We start from the raw sequence: 8,484 nt of genomic DNA, 5'->3' as shown, positions 1-8,484 counted from the left end.
TACTGCACTTTACTGCAGAAATGCAGTATTTTGGACATGAACATACTAGGCCTACTGCACTATAACCTACTGTACTATAACTGCACTGTACTTTGAAAAAACTGCAGTTGTTTTTTGTAATGGGATATGTACAGTAAGCATCAAAAGCAAACAGCCCAGACCCTAAAACTGGGCATTTACAGCTGTGAAGGTGATTTACACACAATTATGTTTCTTTCCCCTAGCTTTTTATGGGGAAAACACCATATTTGCTAACTTCCGTAGACATCCAAAATGGGGTGGGATGATTGTATTGGGAGCACTGGTGTCAGATGTGACTGTAATAAAAATGGTTACATTTTGGGCCTCAGATTTCAGGTAGGAGGGCCCCTTAGCAGGATTTTGCTTAGGGCCCCATGGAGGTCTGAACCGGCACTGGTCTCATTTGGTAAACCATGGTTCCGGTGGGCCCTTTTCTAATTTATCACACACACAGCAGTTTCACTATGATATTTCTATTATCGTAAACATTTTTTAATAATCTTTTCCCTTAGGGAGTATGAATGTCATCTATGTCATCTTTGCAGCCTCACCATGTCCCAGATTCCTTGAGCTCCTTCAGGGAACCGAGGTAACAAAACCAGACGTTTGTGTGTGTGTGTGTAGGTGCCTGTAAGTGACCCTTAAAGTGACCCTTACAGTATGTACTGTATCTTCTACATACTAGTATGGAAATGAGAGGAGGCATCGCTGCATGGTGTGGGAGCTGCACAGCTAACGAGTGCAAAACGCTGCAGAAGCATCTGTGGATGCGAACTCCCCTCCATCCTGATCAGATGATGGAGAAGTAAATCCTGGACATTTATTTTAAAAATCCAACCATCCCAGCACACTCTATTCAACTGTATGTACTACATTAAATCTTACATTTTATGTTATGCATTTTTAGATTCTGTATGTGTATCTGTGTGTGTGTGTGTATCTGTGTTTGTGTGTGTATATATGTGTGTGTGTTATGTACAGAGAATTGTTGAAAATCATGACATGACCACTCAGGTTGAGGTACAGTAATGGGCAGCCGTGGCCTACTGGTTAGCGCTTCAGACTTGTAACCGGAGGATTGTCGGTTTGAACCCCGACCATTAGGAACGGCTGAAGTGCCCTTGAGCAAGGCACCTAACCCCTCACTGCTCCCCGAGCACCACTGTAGCATGCAGCTCACTGCGTCGGGATTAGTGTGTGCTTCACCTCACTGTGTGTTCACTGTGTGCTGAGTGTGTTTCACTAATTCACGGATTGGGATAAATGCAGAGACCAAATTTCCCTCACGAGATCAAAAGAGTATACATACTTATACTTAGGTTAATGCTCCTGATATTTTATTTAACTTTATTACATAAACACTTGATACTGCAAGTTCACAGCTATAAGTGGACATATCATCATGGTTTTTTATCTTTGCCATCAATGTATGTGTCACCAAATTTTTGAGCTTCTCCTACAAAGGTTGCTCCAAATCCTGCTTTCGCTCCTATTTTACCTGCTTCTTTAATAGCAGTTGCTCCTTTAAATACTGCACCAACTCCTCCAGCAGCACTTCCAAGAATTGCTCCTTTAACTGCGTGTTTAAATATGTTTTCAACTGAACCATTGGGTCCTTCATGGATTGCTCCACTAACTGCTCCTACGCCTCCTCCAGCAACTGCTCCACCAAGTGTTCCACCAATTGTTTGTTTGGCACCTTTTACTACTGCTGTACCTGCAGCTTTTAACATACGCTTTGCAAGTGGGTGCTCCTTATAGGCCAGATCCTCTGGAGTGGGATATGAGATGAGAACAAGCAGTGGGTGAATACGGGCTCCATACTCTTTTAATACAAATCAAGGTATTCAATAACCAAAATTGTGTTTTGTATATTGTGTGAAAGGTCATACTGTGTGCATATTTCTCTCTCACCTGCTGGGCCTTCATTATCTGCAGATGTTTGCCCAACAAACTGACCAACCACCAGAAAAATCTGAAAAGCGACAGTGCAATGAACATGGTTATATAAACATACATTAATGTGCACAATTTGGCTGTGTTTTGTAGGTACCATGGTTTCATTGTATCCTTAAAACCATTTGGCTCTTAGTCATGTGAAGGTGAGACACAAGCAAATCTTTAAGGAAATAAATCATAGACATAGCTATTCTAGACTTACCACAATGACCAGAGCAAGTTTTTGAGCCATGCTTTTTCACTAAATAGAGAAACAAAACAAAAAATTACAAAACAATTGTGCAAGATAAATGAAAGCACTAGATAAACAGCCATGATGCCCCTCTTACTTGCATTTCAAGCAAATGTCCAAGTGTCTATACCCAGATCATTTACACTGATCAATGCCTTGAGTTGGTGTGGGTGTATTCATCATTAGTTCATGGGTTTGGGCCAAGGCTTTGAATATGTTCACGGAGAGAAAACCAGAAACAAGACACACGCGGCAATGGCAGGCCGAGCACCTGTGGTGCGGTGCGGGTGCTCGGGCCCTAAATAGTGTGCTAATTTTTACTAAACTGTGCGCTCGTACAAAATTAAAATGCAAGCACAATTTAGTAAAACAAGCCCACAATTTAGTAGGATGAGTGAATGACTTAGTAAAACAAGCCCACAATTTAGTAAGATAAGTGAATGACTTAGTAAAATGAGCATAGAATTTACAAATAAATAATATTTTATTGAGATTGAGAAGGAAAAAAGAATGGATTGGAAAGAAAAAAAAGTTTAACTTAAGGCCTGTTCACACCAAGAACGATAACGATAACTATAACCATAATGATAAAAGCATTGAACAACGATAAAAGTATCTCCTTGTGTTAATGAATGTGACGGCTAAAATTCGATGGGTTCTGATTGGCTATTAGCTTTTTATCGTTCTAAAAATCGCTCTGAAAGTAATCCCCAACGATATCATTCTTCATGTCGTTATCATTATAGTTTATGTGTGAACATTCATAATAACGAGAACGATATTTGTTTATAGTTGTTGTTATCGTTCTTGGTGTGAATGGGCCTTTAACCTAAATTACACTGGCTGAGACAATAGAAGGACTATTTCTCAGGAGATTAAATTATGATGTTCAACTGAGCTGGAACCTACCCAGTCCACAGTAGAAGATGTAAGTTCTACAGTGGAAAAAAACACCTGGTTTCAGTATGTTTCAGTGTTAAAAAAACACGTGTGCCTCATTTGAATCCCTATGGACAAGTCTCAGTAAAATATATATTATATAAAAATGTAAACTAGCCAAAGTCCAGCAGACTCAAATACAGACCTGAAGATAGATGGGTTGAGACTCCAGAGGAGGTCTGTCTGATATGTGATTGGTCAACAGGTTGGTCCGTCAGTGGGCTGCTGGATCAGCGGGCTGTCTCTGATAGCAGTCTGTAAGGTGATGCGTCTCAGATGAAGGTCTCGGATGTCTGAGCTCAACAGAAAAGAAATGGCCATCTTTATAGAAGGCCCAGTGGCCACACCTTCTCCAGTGCAGGAGGATTCCACGTGGTCATGGATAGATAGATACTTTATTTATCCCCAAGGGGAAATTCAAGGTCTCAGTAGCATACAAACATCACACACAACATGCACTTACAGCAGAAAGGGTAAATATAATATATAACAAAAAACTGCACTGTACAATAGAGACAGTAGAAGATAAGAGAAACTAACAAAACTAAATACTAAATATACTATATAAATTAAATTTTAAAAATCCAGTGTGCTCGAGGATGATCAAGCATGAGATGCTTGCAGTGACAGGGCCAGGACTGGCCTGTAGTTCTGTGTGCATGGTAAGGTGCTCAAGAGAGTGAGTGTCATGGTGAAGGTGCAAAAAGCAGTCCAACAGTAGTCCAACAGTGCAAGAATAAGGTCTGGAGACCAGCATAAATAATATGGACAAATAAGAGAGTAATGTATAATGTAGACAAGGTAATATAAAAACTATGTCAATGCAAGAATAGGTTGAGGTAATAGGGTTACAGCCATTCAGTATTGTAGCAGAAGCCATTGGTCATGTGTGCTACTATAGCATAAAAAAGCCACCAGGCTTCTGTATTCATCCTCCTGCCCATCCCTGACACACCCCACAATTGCAGTATCATCTGAAAACTTCTGCATGTGGCATGACTCCGTATTGTAGCAGAAGTCAGATATGTACAGGGTGAACAGTACTGGAGAGAGCACAGTTCCCTGTGGAGCTCTGGTGCTGCTGATCACAGTGTCAGAGAGACAGTCCTTCAATCTAACAAACTGTGGCCGCTCGGTCAGGTAATCTGTAATCCAGGATACCATAAGTGACCAGGAGCTCCGGACATATCACCAGGGCTACAGGATTCTAATGGGCAGGGGGCCACACTTTCAGGTGCAAGATTTGTATGGGCAGATGGAGTTGATGAGAAGAAAATGTGGCTAGTGAACTGATAAGGCCATCTCTGGGATCATTTGATCATGAAAATGATCTCACACACACACACACAGAAACACACGCAGTCAGTTTCATATGACCTGACTTACTTCACACATTTTGCCATCTGCCATATGCCAGGATATGTTGGGGAAGCCATACAATAGTCTGTCTCATTGCAATTCTTTCCTTCAGGCTAGCCAATGAATTGGTTCCCTGACTCATGCCCACGTATAACAAGACAATACTTGTAAGTGTATAAATTATAAATGTCCCGGTTAGAAATATAACTTTGATGTTACTATGAGACTTTGTAGTTTAACTAATTAACTTTCCCAATACAAACCATGACACTGCATTACTGTGAGACTTGGTGGTTTTACTAGATAAAAATCAGGCTGTCAGTTAGCGCCAACCTGTTGAGTACATTCAAATTACAACCGTCTCCTCACTTGCTCTGGCTGTCTGTCAGGTTAGGCTGAACCATGGCCGTGCAGAGACCTTTGAAGGGGAAGGTGCTCAAATTGAAAAATGGGCACATGGAGAAGAACTTTATATGTGAACATAATTGACAGTTCAATGTGTTAAATGATGGCGACCCAAAATTACAACAAACTACTCATACTCAAATCATACTATATCATTGTGCCCCAAATCTATACATATGTGTGAGTGTGTGTGTGTGGGAGAGAGAGAGAGATCAGAGATCCACCTCCATTAGTGGCTTTCTTTCTGCTTTTGCCTCCTGTCTTTATGAGGCATCTTGCACTGCAGAATTCAACATCATGATTTCTAAAAGAAAACAAACACAACATAACTGTGTAAATGGCAACCTGAACTGACATTAATCCATTAATTATTTTAATCAGCTTTATATATGTACTGTAGCTCAGATGTTGCTTTGAATCAGAATTATAGGGTTGTTTTTGGCAAAAGCTGATATAACATGCTTAAAGATTCCTTTCTCAAAATATAGGGCTGGGGCCTCATTACAGAAACTTCCTAACGGTCAAATCCTATCTTATCTCAACTTGGGATGGCATTTAGGATTTCTGGCATTACAAAAACATGTTTCTTCCCTACATTTAGGACAACATCTAGGAAGGATTTCCTAGGAATTCTTTATCAAGGTGTCATAATGTAGGAACCACCGATCCAAAGGGAACAGTCAAAAGATGCAATGTCATTAGTCCACCTGTCTCTCAGCTCCTTTTCTTCATGGAGATACTAGTCTGGCTACTCTCAGTGTATCCACGTTTCCCTCAGCCACCAGGGCAGTGGGCAAAACATTGTCCAGACGGGATGCCACTACAGTTTTGATATCAAAAGGGGCAGTGGTGGAACTAGAAGCAATAAAACCGTAGTAGTAATGCCAGCCCAACAGCAAAGAGTTGCAGCCGAAATAATGAGTACATCTATACAGCAAAGCTAAATTCATTGTTTCCTTATCAACAGTGTGCTTTATTATCAGTTTGTAAACGTTACTGGACAAGTATAAGTAATGTAGGCTAAGGAATTCCTGATCAATGTGATCAATTTGGTTGACTTCCTCATGAAGTCAAAGGGTCTGGTCATTCAAGTCTAAGACAATTCATTTGTCTCTGGAACAGAAAAATGTATATGCAAAATGTGGGCAACCAACTACAATTAAGAAACCTTAATCTCATCGGGGAACGTCATGGCAGTTGAAACAGTATTTGGATATGACAGCATAGCCAGCAGCCAGACCAACAGATACCCTGTCTCTGCTGAATTACTTAAGCTAAGCAGGTGTGGGCCTGGTTAGTACTTGGATGGGAGACCTCCTGGTAGTTGCTGCTGGAAGTGGGGTTGGTGGGCAGCTAGTAGGTGGCAAAATCTCTGGCCAGAAATCAAATCCCACTGCCCTAGTGCAGTGACAGGGACACTGGGCTGTAGGAGATCAATATAACTTTGATTCTCTGAACACGAGTCATTGTCTAGTTGGATATCGGCCTCAATGTGCATTCTGCTGTTGAACCCTAAACAATAACTCTGGGTAGAATCCATTTGAAACTGGGTGCCCAAATAGAAAGAGCTTCATTCCAACATGGTTGGGAGTGGGCTAATGCCTTTACAAGAGTGACCTTGGTTCAAATACAATTTCAGTGCAGTTTTAGAAGGGAGTTGTTATACCAACTGACAGAGGCATGTCTGGCCTTATACACATTTGGACTCCAGGCACTTGCTGAAAGCTGGCTGAAAAGGGTCCTGACTGTGTGGGGTCACTTTACAGATGCAGACAGACTCATTTGCCAAACCATGGGTCTGGTGGGCCCTTTTCTAATTTATCTCACACACACACACACACACACACACACACACACACATACACACAGCAATTTCACTATGAAATATCAGTTATCATAGACATGTTTCAATAATCTTTTCTCTCAGGGAGTATGAATCTGCATTTATGCCATATTTTCAGTCTCACCCTGTCCTGTCCTGGAGTTCCTTTAGGGAACCAAGGTAACAAAAGGTAACCATGACGTTTCAAAAGGTTTGTGTGTGGGTATTTCCTGAGGGAGTGAAACTGGAGACTAATTCTGGTTATCTAATGTGATAGACATTGAATGAGCACTCAAACCTTATTACTACATTACTACCCCCCAATTGTTGGCTATGCCTCTTTATTTGATCACACAATTAAGAAATATTTTAATCTGGAACATGTTTAGTTTTTTTCGGAGAGCGGTTTTATAGTCTACCATTCATTTGTGCCGCAAATGATCAGACGTGTGACAGACGCATGGGCATAGCCTGTAACTTCGCTGCTCCGCGGACTCGCAATCTCATCGGATCGAGGCCCTAACGCTGCAGATAATAGACAAAGAAAGGCAAGCCTATGCTCAGGGCACAGAACACAGTTGCATGTCCAGTATAGCCATGGTCTGGTGAATATAGCCTACCGAATGCAGATGGCTACAAGCTCACGCTTTGCCTGGTCTAGACTAGTTTCAAAGATTTAGAAGCGGGGCACTTAGCGCTGTAGCCTGACGCAGTCATACCAAAGTCCTTTTAGGCACTCCCTCCACTCGGCGGCCATTTGACAACGCTTTTTGGGCACTCGTCGGGCATCCATTTCGGCATGCGCAAGGCTTCACGACACCAATCTTGCTCCAGTGGCGAGATCACAACACATGATTGGCACGATGTCTTCACAACACACCACATGATTGGCTCAATGTATTCAAATGTCGACGTTTTGCCGAGGAATGGGTGGGATGTGCGTAGACAACAGCCATATTGCCGTGACAAACTAGCCCCATGCATTTCTATGGAGTATTTTTTGAGTGCTGTGTCTCCACATTAGAACGTCTCTGGTCATACTCAATTCTAGTCAGAATATGAATCTGATTGTTTGGAAGTTTCAGCTCTGTGCTGCATTTGCCACGCCCATTTTCCTTTGACACTCATTTCCCCATTCAGTTCACTGCAGCTCCAAATTAGCCCAATCAGACACAGACTTTGTTCAAGCCACATGGAGGAATACTTGTTTGTGCTGCTGCAAATGCCTTGTCTCCTGCCTTGTGTGCGTTTTTTAAACTATACCACACACACACACACACACACACACACTCACACACACACACCTACTCCTGCTCCTATCCAGACAGTCATACACACACAACCATAACCCAACAACCATAATGTAGCATCAATAAAAAAGGAATTGTGGAATTAAAACCCACAATGGACCCACAATGGCTGCCTTGCACTACTCAACTTGCAGACTTTGCAACTTGTTGTTGTTGTCCTGTTGTCCTGAAAACACTTCTGAACACACTTCTGCTGCTCTTACATAACTTGCACCACTATGCCACTTGCATACTTAGGTCAAACAGAACTACCTCAGCCATTTATTGGCCTGACTTTTGCACTATTATATTGACTGTCTACTGTATGCACAATTGCACAATTTCAACTCAAATTTTTCTGCTCTTATTTTCTTCATTGTATGTGCCTTCTTATTTTTACTTTTTATATTGTTTACTTGAATGTTATGTTTGTCTGTGGACCTAATTGGTAAAATATG

General features: G+C 41.5%; 2 long non-coding RNA genes across 2 annotated transcripts; one reads left to right on the top strand and one right to left on the bottom strand.

Moving 5' to 3' along the window:
- The first annotated feature begins 331 nt into the window (after nt 1–331).
- On the top strand, nt 332–883 carry LOC121694383. The gene is made up of 3 exons (XR_006025739.1): nt 332–443; nt 534–610; nt 707–883. It is a non-coding gene; the product is annotated as an uncharacterized LOC121694383 (long non-coding RNA).
- A 1,047-nt stretch (nt 884–1,930) lies between these two features.
- Nucleotides 1,931–3,444, bottom strand: LOC121694496. The gene is made up of 3 exons (XR_006025778.1): nt 3,297–3,444; nt 2,183–2,221; nt 1,931–1,996 (listed from the first exon to the last, which is right to left on the bottom strand). It is a non-coding gene; the product is annotated as an uncharacterized LOC121694496 (long non-coding RNA).
- Between the last annotated feature and the right edge of the window lie 5,040 nt (nt 3,445–8,484).

The sequence above is a fragment of the Alosa sapidissima genome, chromosome 20 (assembly GCF_018492685.1).
Source record: "Alosa sapidissima isolate fAloSap1 chromosome 20, fAloSap1.pri, whole genome shotgun sequence".
Taxonomy (NCBI): Eukaryota; Metazoa; Chordata; class Actinopteri; order Clupeiformes; family Clupeidae; genus Alosa; species Alosa sapidissima.
This window is presented reverse-complemented; position numbering and strand designations above follow the sequence as displayed.